At 36.7% G+C, this 15,527-nt stretch overlaps 1 protein-coding gene across 1 annotated transcript in view; it reads left to right on the top strand.

Annotated features, from left to right (window-relative positions):
• fstl4 (follistatin-like 4) overlaps positions 1–15,527 on the top strand; it is a 214,365-nt gene that overhangs the window by 164,443 nt on the left and 34,395 nt on the right. The window lies entirely within an intron of this gene.

Here is a 15,527-nt window from a genome sequence, read left to right as displayed (position 1 = left end):
AAGACCCTGACCCTAAATAAGGAATATAGAAAATGAATTTATGAATGAATGCAAGGTTTGAGGCAGGTCTGTAGTTGTTTATGATAGAGGTGTCTAGAGTTCTCTTCTTTATGAGTGGCTTAATGGCAGCTATCTTTAGTGACTTGGGAAAAATGCCTGAATCCAGTGAGCTGTTAACTAAAAGTAGGAGATCACTTTCTACTGAGTTAAAAGCTGTTTTTAAAAAGTCTGATGGTTTTATATTCCAGGATGTGCATGTTGATGATTTCAGATGCAAAACAGTCTCTTCTACTCAATCATCTTAAATTCTAAGTTTTTGAGAGAGATTAGTTTTGATTTTAAATGTGTCATTTGTGTTGTATTCCTCAGTTGAAAAGAGCTCTGGTCTTATCGTTTAGGAAGATTTGTATGTTTATCAGTTATAGCAAATGGTGTGAGAACTCGTAGTAAATTTGAAGGTTAGTTCTTCTCCAGTTGTATTTAGCTTTTCTGCATTCTCTGTTAAAGTTTGTGACCATATTGGTGTTTCTCCATGGTGTTTTCTGTTTGTTCAAGGTGCTCTTCTTTCCTATCTTGAAGGAGTCTATTGACCGACTCCACACTTACTTTTGACAACATAGCTGTGGCCTCGATAACACTGAGCATTTGTTCTCTCATTAATCTACTTCTTGTTAACCAGGGAAGCAGGCTGTTTGAACACTCTGAGTGATCAGTAAATTTAAAAATAAATACAAAAATGGCCAGACAAGGTCAAGTCAGTGACCACAAAAGACATCATATGTCACCCCTTTATCAACGTCTTTAGGAATAACCAGGTCCAGAATGTGGCCTTGAGTATTTGTTGGCTCTTTTACATGTTGCAACAAACTAAACGTGTTAAATACAGAAGATTCTTTGGCATTACCATCCGCCATAAAATTTAAATCAATATTAAAATTCCTGGTTAAAATAAATAGTTCAGTGGAGATAACTGATGATATTTCAGAAAATTCCTCAATAAAACATGCACAGTATCATGAAGATCTGTAAAGTATGAAAAGTAGAACTTCAAGAATGTTCCTGAAAAATTAAAGGTAGAAGATATTTTAAAAAAATGAATAAATAAATGAAATCCTTGAATAAATTCTCTTTATGCTGGAATGTATCATTAAATAAGCAGCTTCTACTTCTTTCCTACCATTTTGGCATTTATTCATAAAACTAAATTAAAGGGTTTCTGTTTTATTAAAAACTGTAGCATTTGTGCTTTCTGTTGACCATGTTTCTGTCAGAAAAAGATCATCTAAATTGTGAGAAACTATGATGTTATTAACAATTAATCTTGTTGGACAGATATCTAATATTGAGTAAAGCTAGCTTTGTGGCATCAACATATTCTTAGTTTATGCTTGATACAGTTATGGGGTTGAATCGATTCACACAGTAAATTGACTGTATTGGATTCTTTTTGTCCCAGCTTAGGGAGGAAAAGGGGCTTCAAGAAAGGCTGTAAGGCATGGGTCAGGCAGATTTAAACTTTCAATGTAAGAGCCCATTGTTGTGTAACATCTGTTATGGTTTATCATCCTAAACCATCCTAAAAACTGTGAGAAAAGATAAGAATTTGACAGGGGTTGCTGCAGCCTATTAATAACGGTCTTCATCTACCTAAAGTCCTCTGCGATCCAAGCTGAGCTATCACAGGGGGCAAAAGTGCCTTTTTGTCCAGCATATGTACCAATGAGTTTAATGAGGTTTAACAGTCTGTTCAATAACAATCAATAACCCTAACTTAACGCTGACAAAGTTCTGCCTGTGGTAGGTGTCTGTTTTACAATGGACATTTATTACAACTATATGAGGTATCCTCTTAAAATCCATGCCAAAACATTCATACTCTGGGAATTTGCATGGACTACAAACTGAGGTATTAGACTGATTGAACCACCAAAATACATCAAGAAAAAAGCACATCGTTGGAGCCACAGTTAAACTTGCACCCTAAAGATAAACATCATGGAATACCTGCAGTTCTCTGCTATACTAAATGAGTCACTGAAAAGAGCCAAATTGGATGAATTGGACCATTGTCCTTAACATAGTATAGATCATCATTCATGTAAATGTAATCATATCCACTGCAAGGACGTTGTCCTCAAGTTTTTTTTTTTTTTTGTTTGTTTTTTTTTTGGTGGGTTTGTGAGATGATGCTGTAGGTCTAAAATCAGGATTTGATGAGAGAAGTATGACTGTCTGGAAATGTGATTGCAAGTGACATCATTTTTATTTGGAGGATGTTTTGTTTTGTTTTGTTTTATTTTGTTTTATTTGCACATGACTATTTTTACAAGAAGGTGCAGAATATGAAATTTTTTGTTTTTGTGAAGTATAGCGTGGGCCAGATGCGAACCAGATGTCATTTGTCAGCCTGGCTTGGATTATGGTAGGTCTGCTGTGGGCCACATGTGGTTCTGATGTCATTTGTTGGCCTGGACTCTAATCCCGGCGAGTCTTTTGTAATACTGCTGTAAGTCAATGCTATTTGGGCCAAACAAAATTGCACATTTGCTCTATATTTGAGCCAAACACTTTTTGCTATCTGGGTCGGTTTTGGTCAGTGGGACACAATCTTTTTTTTTTTTTTTTTTTTTTTTCGGTCAGCTGAATAAAATGTTCTGTTCTTCAAAACAAGCTCTGTGGCAAATTCTTTTTGTTGATGCATTTTGCCAGAGAGATGAGTGGGATCTGCTCATTAAAATGTGAATATATATGACATTTGAAACCTCAATACAGCAGCAAAGTATTTCCTTTGTGACAATGTATGTAGCTGATGATTTTACCATAGCAACAGCCTTTTTTTTTTGTCAAGCTAGTCTGACCTCTTGTACATTCTTGTGCATTTAACTTGTAGTCATGTTTTTCAGTTAAATAGACATGGATAGAAACTGTGAACATTTTGGGATGTTTTGCTGAGACAGAGATCTATAAGCTGTTTAAGAGTCTTCACAGTGGGTTTGGTTTTCGCTCTATATCGTTTTTTTTTTTTGTTTTTTTTTGTTTTTTTGTTGTTCTAAAGCTAACTTTCAATACCTAGGGGTTTCCTACTTCATGCGTCAACCCTGTAGCCTGCCTTGACTTAACATAATGGTGTTTTGTTAGGTGTGCCATCAGATTCTTGTTTTTCTTGATTCGGTTTAGGCACATTTCTGTACACAGAAGGAGCCTTTTAACATATCCACAGTGTCACAGTTTGTCAGGCACCTTTATGCTACTACATAAGCTGGGATGTTGTATTTAAGTTGAGTAGTGACATTGTAACATCTCTATCCTTACTGGCTGCATCACCACCTGGTACAGCAGCTGCACCGCCCTCCACCGCAAGGCTCTACAGAGGGTGGTGAAAGCTGCTCAGCACATCACTAGGATGGTCCTGCCATCCATGGAGGACCGCTACACCCAGCGGTGTAGGAGGAAGGCCACCAAAATCATTAAGAACTCCAGCCACCCCAGTCACTAACTGTTTTGTCTGCTACCATCTGGCTGACAGTTTTACAGCATTCAAGCCTGTTCCACCAAGCTCAGGGACAGCTTCACACCGCAGGCCATAAGACTTCTAAGTGCTGTCAGCAGCAACGCCACCTTTAAATAACAGCATCTTCTTATTGCTTATTGTATATTTTACTGTATAACTTATTCTGTGTCTACTTTCATTGTTTTTTCTATTCTTTTAGCATTGTGAGGAGAGCCTGGGATTTAAGAACTCACTGCCAATGATTGCTGATGTAATTGTTGTGCAATGACAATAAATTCATCAATTCATTCGTTCATTCATTAATTCATCTACTGACAGGGTTTTTTAACAAAAACATTTAACTAATCTGTCTGTGTAAATCATTGATTCAATGTTGATATTTTTCAGTAGTTTTGAATGCGTAATATCATAATACTCAACCATATCATTATGTTCTTACATGTCTGTGTTTTATGTAATTGCAGAAGCAGCATAGACAGCATCTGGGCTCCAGTTCTTGAGTTTAAAAAAATATTATTGAAAAAGTAATAGAATTTTTTCCCCCCTTTTTCTCTGTAGATGTACATCATCATTCGACTCCACTTTTAAGCAAATTTATCTCATCAACTCAGCCTCTTTCCGTCTATCTAAATAGTATATATAAGTAACCTCCTTAAACTGTATTGTATTAAATGACATTACAAATACACCATATAGTGTTGTTGTCTTCTCCAGTCTGAGCCCAAGAGTACATTGACCTCTCCAACCTCAGAGTACTTTTTCTGGCCGGATACCCCCATGGGATAACCATGAAAGAAAATTATTGGTGTTTCTCTTCCTCTCCCCTGCAGCTCTAATCAGAATGTTGTTGGTAAAATGCTTGCAAGTGTCCACATCCACAGGAAATTCACACAGACTGTGTATAACTCGAGACACATGCCTGCACATTTAAGCGCATGGCACACGGTGCACCCATGCTCACACATACGGCTCTCAATGCATCTTATTGTGCATTCTGTCTTGGTCTAAGTGGGCCCTCAGGTCAGGTCAAGCTGTGGCTCCTGCAGAGCAGAGTTGTGCTGCAGGCCACTAATCTCTCCTCTACAAGGCTGAAAGGGCTTTGAAAGAAGAAACACCACTTAGCTGGCCCTGTCAGTTGGCGCCTTTGCAGTTTACAGTAGGAGGCATAGCTTTGGAAGAGAAGGAGGGGGGTTGTGTCTTTATTTTCTTCCAAAAAGATGAAAGATTACTGAGATTGTCAGGGATCTTATGTTCCTATCAGATGAGAGTATAGCTTTAATGAATTGGGTCTCATCTGGCCAAATGAAATATGGAAGATTAGCTCCAGAATGTCAGCTTGTTTGCACTAAGCTTCTCAGAGTAGGATGACTTTTTTTTGGCTTCTGAGACTTAAAGTGTCCTCACTTATATCAAAGGCAATGTGTGAGATCCAAATTTTTCCAAGTTGTCTTATAAACTTCCCTTAATTTGTTATTCCTATCAACCTTTTTACCCGTCTTTTTTTAAACTTCACTTCTCAATAGTTAAAAAGGCAGTAACACTATACAATCCACTTTCAATCCACTGATTTGATTTTTGTCAACAGCTCACCAAAAAAAAATTAGGATTAAAGTATCTAAAAAGTTCTCTTCGTTCAACAGGAAGTGAACAGCTGTCATTGCAATTTGCAACTCATTTCCCATCTTATCCCTCCTATTTATCACTTTCTCTCATTTTTTCCTTGCTTCCTTCAATATTATCCTCTTGCATTTCTTTGTTGAATCAGCCATGGTGCAGGTTCAAAATGGTCAGTGTGTCGATAAAAATCTATCATAAGTCTAACAACACTGCCTCATTAAACCAAAGTAAAAATGTGTTACTAACAAGCGAACACAACCACTGTTTGACTGACTTAGCATTAGCAACCAAACTTGTACCTGCACCTACCTCCAACTACAAACAAGTTACTTTGTACAAAAATTACAAAATACAGTAAAAGTCAAAAGTTTTAAGACACTTCCCATAAATCCAAGAGAAAATTGTCTCCAAACCTTTGACTTATTATGTCCTACAAATAGATCTTAGGTTATGTTATATGAACAGGTCAATAGTAATTGCCAATAGCAAAGCTTCAGGTTCATTAGAAACAGAAGCAGCACTGAGTTATAGGTTTCTACCACTATCAAATATCAGAAAGACATGGAAGCCTGGTTCTCACATTAAACTACAGCCTTCTTGAATGACAGTTTGATTGGAGAAAAAGGAGGCGCAATGATGAAGAGCAGACATTCTGATTGTATAATGGGACTTGGAATTGGTCCAAGGATGATATTTCAGACTGGCTTGAGGTAGGAGTAGTCAACCAATCGTAAACAGGCACTGGTGCAGACCAATTCACATTACACAGAAGAACCACACAGAGGTGAACACAATCAAGGAAGTAAGGAGTGTGAACACTATGTGTCTGATCTGTAATTTACAAAAAAAATGACTTAAGTTTGTCTTCATGGTTGCTCACCTAGTCATTATCAATGATTAAAAGGCCATTATGAGATATTAGCAGTATCACCATTGTGGATTTAGTAACAGTAATGTAAAGACCATTACTGAGGTTCATCCTCTGTATGTCTGCTCTCACCTTTTAGTGTGCACAGGTTCTCAGCAACACCCACATAGAAATGGACTCTGTTGTTAACAGCCTGCTCTGTAAAATTGGTCATTAAATAATGTGGGAGTTACGAAAGACCTGGGATGTGTGCTGCTGCAGAGGGACTCTGGAAGATGTCTTAAGAAACTCTTGACACCAGCAGGCCTATTTTTTGTCCTCTCCCATAGAGATTTAACTGAAGACGTTTCTCTCAAGTACTGGGAAAATATCTTATTATACTCCTACTTTTTACTTCCTTTTTTGTCAGGTTGTCATACACTTATATTTCCAGAAATTACCCATTTTCTTGAATGCAGTCAGTCATCGCTCACTCCGTACTGCTAGTGGTTTATTGATACAGTTTGCAATATGTTGTCTCAAAATCCTCCCATCTGCTTCTTTTGTTTTGTTTTGTTTTTATATTACACACCTTCGCTTTCCCAAGGTGTGTTCACTACCTAGTTAATGGGAAATAAGCACAATTGTGGCTTTCCTAGCAAGTTGAGAGAGAGCAAGGCAAGCAAGCATAAAGAAGAACATGAGGAGAAATAGAGATGCAACTAAAAACCACAGAGAAAGATGAGAAAAAGGAGATATGGAAGGGAAGACAGACAGGCAGTCACAGAGGTATTAAGAGGGTAAGTGGCTCTGTCTGTGAAGGACAAAGATGGAGGAAAAAAATAAAAAAGGCCAAAGATGCAAACACAGCATCAGGGAGAAAATGAGACGGTGGGTGGAAGAGAGAAGGAGACATATTCAGAGAGAGATAGAGAGGAAGTTAGAGGAGCAATGAGGAGTGGCAGCAGAAGATGCTTCTGTACCTGTGGAGGAGATTAAGGGTCTACATCCAGTGTGATTAATGAGCTGGCCGTTGATTACTCATCCCCCCATCTCTCCATGAATAATCACCACACCAGCACTCTCAAAGAGACAGCATGAATTTCCATATATGTGTATGTGTGAAAGGGAGAATAAGTGCTTATGTGTAAAAAAGCAATGCAGAATAGCAAGTCAATGTGCATGAAGGGCAGTAAATGAGCATGCATGTACAGTATATGAAAATGATGCAATTTATACTGTATGCACATAATTAACTGGGTGTTTTTGCAGTTATTGAGGGAAATCAGCTACAACATGACAAATTGTGAGTGTCAGTGTTTGAGCTATTGATTATGTATTTACTAATAGCTACAGCCCACCTGCAGAGATCAGTCCAAAGAATGCACAGTGACACACCAGGATAAATTGTCTACACTAAGGACTCCCAGTGGGAGTTATGTCTCCTCACATCTGCTATACAAACCTACTGCTGTCATTGAGTTCAGAAAACACCATTACAGTTGACACTAAGGTAGCTATGTTTAATTTCTCTTGTAGTATTTGTAGTAAATTGGACTGTGAGGAAGAAACCTACATATATGTTACTAGTTTAATAGAATGAACATAAATTTAATATTGTTGCAGCATTTAGATAGTACAGTATTTAGTGACTCAGGAGGTTGAGATGGAGTTCTGTTAGCATGTTAGCATATCTGTCAGTCACATGATGCTCCTGATAAGCAAGCAAGCTTCTTTCATGCTGTATTCTCTGCTGTGTATGTGCATGTTTATGTATTGCTTAAAGAAAAATGTTAAGAGAGCAAGAGCTAGTTCATCCTGAAACACAATACATGGCATATTAGGTGTTCATATTAAGAGCTTATTAAATATGAGATTAAAATTGATTAAAATTGAATGCAGCAACAACTCATGGGCTAAAATAATTCAAATCAATTGTGATTGAATTTGGTTGCAACAACAATCCCAATATGGCAGCATCTCGCATAGCAGAAACAGGCATCCAACCACATTATCAATTAGTCTGTCGTACTAGATGCAACTCTACAGGAAACAGCATCTCACGCTACTGGGCTAAAATTTGTTTGAGTGATTCTGGTGAACAGAGAGTTTTACAAATCATGTTAATAATAGGACAAGTTCTAAAGTCATTCTTTTTTTTTTTAGATTATTACTTCTGCCTTTTATCCCCTGCGTGTCTGTGTGATTGGAAGTGCTCTCTGTGGTGAGAAATGTGTTTATGAACAGCTTGAAACAGAATGCTATTGTGCTGCAGTGCATGATGGTTAGATGTTTTTTTTTTTAATCTTCCACAAGAACAGTCATTATGAAACAATTTATTTAGAACCAAGTCAAAATGTGATTTTAGTGGAGGGGTGACCTTACTCTTTTAAATGTTTTGCATTGGACAAATCTGTTGCCAGTTTGGCAGCTTTGCATGAACATGTAGGATGTGTGAAGGCTGGCGAATCGAGCCTACTTACTGTAGCAGCTGCTTTTCAATCAGCCAAGAGCTTAGTTATTAATGCCCCAGCTAATTTACCAAATGAGATTGAATGAGGATATTTTTTCCATGACAGTCAAATATGAATATTTCAGTTTGTCACACAGGATTTGCATACATGATACATGAAGTGAGGAGGATGAACTTGTCACAGGTGACATGCCACCTCCCAAGGCTTGTATGCAGTGACAGAGAGGGATCTCCTTGGTTTTCATCCATGGAATGTCTAAAATTTTACAGCTCAAGGCAGTCAAGTCATGATTCAGAGAGACAGCATGTTTTTTAGCTCTTCCTGTCTGCATGTGTGTGTTTATCCTTACAGGTTTAGTAAGAGGCATCACATGGGTAATACTTGATACACCTATCTATCCTTGTGATAAATCCACAGACTAATCCAGGAAAGAAGGTGGCAGTAAACAAGTACTTTTTACCAAAGTGCCATCTCACCATCTTGTAAGTAAGCAAGATGTCAAAAAATAACTCTAGAATCAATTCATAATATGTCTTTACTAACTGATCTGTGGTATCAAAAATACAGAATTTATTTTATTAAAATTATGACAAAAAACTAACACAAAGAATTTTTTTTAATTTATTTGGTTAAGGACAGAGAAAGTTATAAAGTTTTAAACAGGACCAGAATCCCACACTGTATTATGCAAGTTTAAATGTCACAAAGAAATCAATACACAGATCTTTAATATATATGATAGATAGATAGATAGATAGATAGATAGATAGATAGATAGATAGATAGATAGATAGATAGATAGATAGATAGATAGATAGATAGATAGATAGATAGATAGACTGGCTTAAGGGTCCACGTTTAAAACATTTAAAATAATATGTTATATTTTGTCTTATAACGTTGGACTGAACCATAGTAATTAACTAACAGCAACCACACTATAAATTATGCATCAAACCCATTCTCATTTGGTATCAGTTTTAGGTTCCCACCAGGATGCCAGTTCATCCATGAAGAAAATGGATGAAACATTTGATGTGTTTTGTTTCTTTTCTATGATAATTTGTAGAATCAGTGTATTCCCACTAAGACATTATGAGGAAATTATTTCCAGTTAAACGTAATGTTTTGGTTGACTGAATGTAAAACTATGTTCTTTTTCTTATTTTCCTGGAGTTAATCCAATTCCACTCTTGTTTGTTGATGAGAATAAGGATGCTGACTGCATTTGGCTTATCTCCAGTGTTTTTGTGTATCCCCGAACGTTGTTTGGTATTAGAGTTCAGCTGTTGTTGAACTTGAGGATAGTATTCTAGATGATATTTTCAATAGTACTTCTGAGCTTAAGGAAATTATAAATGCTGGTTTGCCCCACAGATCAACAAATCTAAGCAAGTCTTTGCTTCCTGCATTCACGTCGGCTTGTTCTCTTGGTTTCTGGTTTTACTCACAATTCCCCAAAACCCACTGCCGCACCTTTAACACTTTTCCCATCTGAGCCTCTCTACCTTCGTACTCTCTGGTCCACAGTTAGCCTGTTATGTACCTTATCCTCTAACACAGCCATGTTGTTTGCTTCTCCACATGGCTTGATGCCTTACCGAAGCTCATGATGGGCTGGTAGAAATGGGGTAAGGGACAACTTTCTGACCTGCAGCCTCAGTTCACCACATTAGATGTTCACAGTAAGATCTTATGCATGTTCTGCATCCATCCTTTCTTTTCCTGACTCGTGGTGACACATTCACCCCTTCTTTTATTTCCTATGGTATGTCATTTCACCTGTCATTCTCCCCATCCTCTTTTTGAGTCTATTTATTTTTAGCTCACAACTTTCTGTTTCCTTCTTCCCCCTCAGACTTTTTTCATACTTTCATTCACCTTTCTTTGCTCTAGTTTAAGTTTTAATTCTGTAGCCCATTTTCTTTCCTCCTCTTCATGCTGGTCATGCAGTCCAGCTTCAGTGGATACAGGAAACCTCCCTGTAGTCCTTGTCAGCCTATCCATAGCTCGGTCAGCAGGGCAGATCGATGAGTGAAGCTCCTGAATTCCTCTGAGAGTCAATTACTAACTTGCACATTGGACCTATTTTGGGATAGTGGGAAACTGTAGGACTCATTAACCAGCTAATGTCATGACAACCTTCCCCAGCCAGGCCTGGGGCAGAGCAGGCGGTTGCCTGTGGATATATAATTTGTCTGGGTCATCAGAGAACTGGACAGAACACAAGAGAATGTCAAAGGCAGGTTTATTTAGGTTTATCATGAGTGTTTCTAAAATGGATGTAATCAACTAGTTGTCCAGCCTGTTGTTTGTGTCTCAACGTATCTAAATGTGGTCTAATTCTGCGATATTTACCAGAGGAGCAAGAGGCGACAGGACTAATGTCTGTATCAGATGCATTTCCACTTGTTGACACAAGTTATTGACACAGCTGGAGTTGTAATTATGAGTAAGGTCGGAGCCTTGTGCAGCATCTTCGATGTGCTGTTAACAAAACAGCACATCTCTGATGTCAGATCTCTGCGACACTGACATTCACATCTTAAAAACATGTCTTAATTCGATATTAATTCTTTTGAAAAGCATTGGTTATTTATTTATTTATTAATTTATGCACTTTCATGCAATATTTACAAATCATCATAAGTATACTCAAATCCATTCAGGGAGGGGAAAATCAGCCCTGATGGAGGGGACAACACTGGCTGAATAGGGATCCTGGTCTCCCTCCCCAAATGCCCCCTGACCCAAAGGGTAAACTGTCTGTATGCAGTCAACTCTGCATATATATATAGCAGATTATTTATAAAAATATTTATAAATAATAATAAATAATCACATGTATTCATATATATCAACGCAAAAAAAGATAGTAATGCTGTCTGAAATGATTAAGTTCTTTAACTAGTCTGCAGTTGTGCAACAAGCTAATATAATATTAACTTATAGGGTTTAAAAAACAACTTCATTCCACATAGCACTTACAAAAGTACAGTTGATTAAAAGATCAAATAAAAAGCTTTAGCAAATAAACTTAAATATGTGTGTGGTAAAAGGACACTTATTGTATTTGGCTGGATGTTTGTTTTTTATGTATATTTGAGCAATTTCAATGACAAAAATTGCATGTTTCATTTCCACTTCAAGTTCCCACCGGGATGTGAAGTTGATCCATGAAGAAAATGGATTGAAAGTATTTAATGTGGTTTGTTTCTTTTTATGATAATTTGTAGAACCAATCACCGCTTTTAGGATGTCACTCTAATAGCAGAAAATGAATACATGTGTTTGTCTAATGGGTTTATTGTGTATGTATGTCCGTATATCACCTGTATTCACAGTAATCTGTATCACAACAATAGGTCTTCAATTTGTTGTAGCTGATTGATATCTGATATAATCCGAATATCTTTTTAAGGTGAATTTCAAGGTAAAATTAAAGGTTGTTTGTTTTGTTTTGTTTTTTTTTACACATGCTGCTATTTGAGACCTATTCTAAACCATTTTGGAAATATATGAACAGGGGATCAAATCAATGGTGCCTTTACTGACATGACGTGATTTAAATAACCTCACTGATCTGCACAAGTTGAGACTGATTCCGTCAGATCCAGACCACCCACTACAGCACCAGTTCAGTTTGCTTCCTTCCAGATGCAAATACCTGTTGCCCAAGTGTAGGACTAATAGACTAAAGGATTAATTAATTCCTGCAGCAATTATATTTTCAAATGATTTGTTGTGATATGTGTGACTATTGTTTTTATTATACATGACAACATAAAAGTGGTCATAAATAAAACCATGCTGTTCCAATTTTGCTATCATAGATAAATCTTACTCCTAATCATGGATGAAGAGCGACACTACCTCTTTTTGAGTTACAGTTACACCTAAATTATGTCATTATTTTCAGACCTGATTTTTATAAGTTAAAGTGGAACATATATATATATATGTTCCATATATATATATATATATATGGAGTTAGGATGGATTTTCATCATATCTCATGATGTCACATGAGGTCAACACTTTATGCAAACATTGCAGCTGTTTGTGTTCAGTTCCAATATCCAATATTTTGATGAGATCTGATTTCTTTTTTCTCTTTTTTTTCTAACATGTAGTATGCTGTGTTTTAGGTATGCATGCGGCCCATGTCAGCGTGTATATCAGTTTCAAAGTAGTTGTGCGCTGACGAAATTATGATATATTGTTTCATCCATTGCTCATATTCAGTCTTGCCATGTCCTGAATTTTCTGGCCCAGGATTGTGATGTCTGTCTCACTTCAGTGATATAAAAGCTAGATGAAACGTGTCATGGCTATTCAGACAGGAGTTACTTTGAAATTAATGCATGTGACGTAGTTCCACATCTGAAAGTGTCCCGCACTGGATTTAAAACAATTGAATTTGTGCTGTTTTTAGAAAATCATAAGAAAATCATATAATTGAGTTATTGAGTTTTGCAAGTTAGTCTATAATACCTTCCTGTTAATCCCATATCAAAGCTGGACTGGTGGCTTATTCTCCTTTTGATTTGATGAGTACACAGCAGTGTTTCTTGCTCCATTTACAGGCTTTAAGCCGAATTATATTTTTTTCAATGCATTATGCTGATTTAATACAGGGTCAAATTAAAGTATTAATTCAATACCAAATGAACACAGGGGCATCTGAATTTGAAAAGCCTGGTTCTTATCCTCATAGCAATGACATATAAAATAAATATCTAATGTGTAAGAAATACTTATTTCAATTTTATTTATTTATTTATTTATAATCACAAATCTGAAATAAACTTGATACTGGTTTGTTATAAATCACCTCCATTTATTTTTTTCTTTTTAACTTCTAAACACCTTCAACTTCAATGCATTCACTCACAGTCCAATGCAGCAGCTGTCCTCCCTGAGCTGTGGTTTATTTTCTACAGTCTGTTAATTACAGCCACAGTTCTACATAGATTGAACACTGAAGACTTTCTTTCTCACTTCAAGCTGTTGCCTTCCTCCTCTTTCTTAAAAGAATCAATATAAAGTTGTGTTAGGTGTCCATCCAAACCATCAACTGCTGCTGACTTGGCAAACCACAGAGGCCTTGCTTTCATGCACTGTATTAAATTCAATATGAGCAGTGGTCTTGTTGAAATTCACAGTACCACCTAAAACTGCCCCTCCAAGCCATGTCAGATCAATGCACTTCATCTCTCATCTGTCCACATGACACTCAAAGCCTGTTCTGCCATCCAAATTACTGATCTGCAGAATTATAACTTTGTTGGACCTGGCAGTGTACAGTACCCAAGGCATTCTGAAATATCACTGGCAGACCCAGCTGTCAACACAGATATATCTATCACCAGGAGAGCTCTGTGAAACAGACAGCTAATATCCTGGGGTCTTTTACAACAGCATTTGTCAAAGTCTGCACAGACAGGAAGCTTCCCACAAACATTTCGGTCTGTTCACCATCTACTTGAAGTCTGTTTGGACAGTAAAATATGGTCTCCTGCAGATACTAAAATGAAGAGCAGTTGTGATACTGGCCCTTTCACTGATTTGCCTTCATAAATCACAAGTTTTAATAAAGATCTCTTTGTCATTATGTTGATGTTGATTAAGGAAGACTGAGTAGTGTTAAAAGTCAGAAAGAAAATAAAAAAAGTTAGGTAGATAGAAGATAGATGTAAGATATGTTGTTATTTATTCTTAATAAACTCGGGTACTTCATTCGAATAACTCTGAAAGCAGACTTCACATTTGGCGGGAGTTATTAAGTCCATGTAGATTTTTTAATTTTAAAAACTGATAAAAAATAACACATCTGTTAAAGTGCAGTTTGAAAGTTTGACTATAAGGGATCATGGTTGGTTGAAGTTTAAGGCAAGCTGGCATTCAAGGTGAAAGGTAAGGTCATTTCATATGTTTCACAATCCATTACATAGTTTCTCAGAGACATTCTCACTAAATTAAATGAATTGATCACGTTCTGGTTGGATGAGGGTCGTCTTTGTGCTACCCTAAATGTTTCTTCTCCTCGTCGTATTGTAAATTTCTTCATGTATAGTGGTTCAATAGTCTAACATAATAACTTTTATGTCCCTCAGTTTTACTCAAAATGGCAATGTTCAGGGGATTCCAGCAGAATCAACAGTGATTCACAAAGGTAGTAAAATATTTGGACCCAAGCAGGACCATCAGAGCAGCAGAGCTTATTTCTCTAACAGATTGCTGCAGCTTCACTGCCATGAAGAAAGATTCAGCAAAGTATTTCTACTATTCAGAATAACTTTTTATAATATTGCATCCATAAATCTATTTCCTTTAGAAAATAGCATTTTATATTATATTTTTTTTTTTTTTTTACTTGAAATGACCATACTTTGTATGTAGTCTCTCTATTTATATTGCTATCTATCTATCTATCTATCTATCTATCTATCTATCTATCTATCTATCTATCTATCTATCTATCTATCTATCTAGATGGGTTTGATATCAGGTGTCATTGTTTTAAGGCCTCCTCACCTCCCTTTAACCTTGTCAGTTGTACATGACTTAACATCTTAAAATATAATAAGAATATCAGCTGCAGCCTCAGTCATTTCTCTGTCTTTTTGCTTAGAGAACAGGTAAAAATCTTTCTGCAAAGAAAAAAAAATAAATAAAAACAAAGTGAAAATTGTGATAATGTGAAAAATATGGCTGGCATATTTTTTTTATCTCAATATTTACTCAGTTATACTTTTTCTGGCTTCCATGTAGATTTCTATTAGATGTCTCTTTATTTATTCATATGCAGGGTAAATTCCGCACCATGTGCCCGTATTGACACATGGTTACACACTCCTATATATCTTGTCGAAAGCAACATCCCTGAGCTCAACATTCAGCAGTATCTCACTGTCATCAGCATGCCCGTTCCAGTTTTACACCCATGAAATAAATGTGATTTTTATGTGAGCAAACTGTGCAGAGAGGATCGAACAAAAGCAGACAGGAATAGGAAGAATCTGGTGTTGTGCAGTAAAGGTCACGAGAAAGTTGTAGCAGTGAGAAGGCATGTCAG

The sequence above is a fragment of the Melanotaenia boesemani genome, chromosome 15 (assembly GCF_017639745.1).
Source record: "Melanotaenia boesemani isolate fMelBoe1 chromosome 15, fMelBoe1.pri, whole genome shotgun sequence".
Lineage (NCBI taxonomy): Eukaryota > Metazoa > Chordata > Actinopteri > Atheriniformes > Melanotaeniidae > Melanotaenia > Melanotaenia boesemani.
The sequence above is the reverse complement of the archived record's forward strand: the minus strand, read 5'-3'. Positions and strand labels throughout refer to the sequence as shown.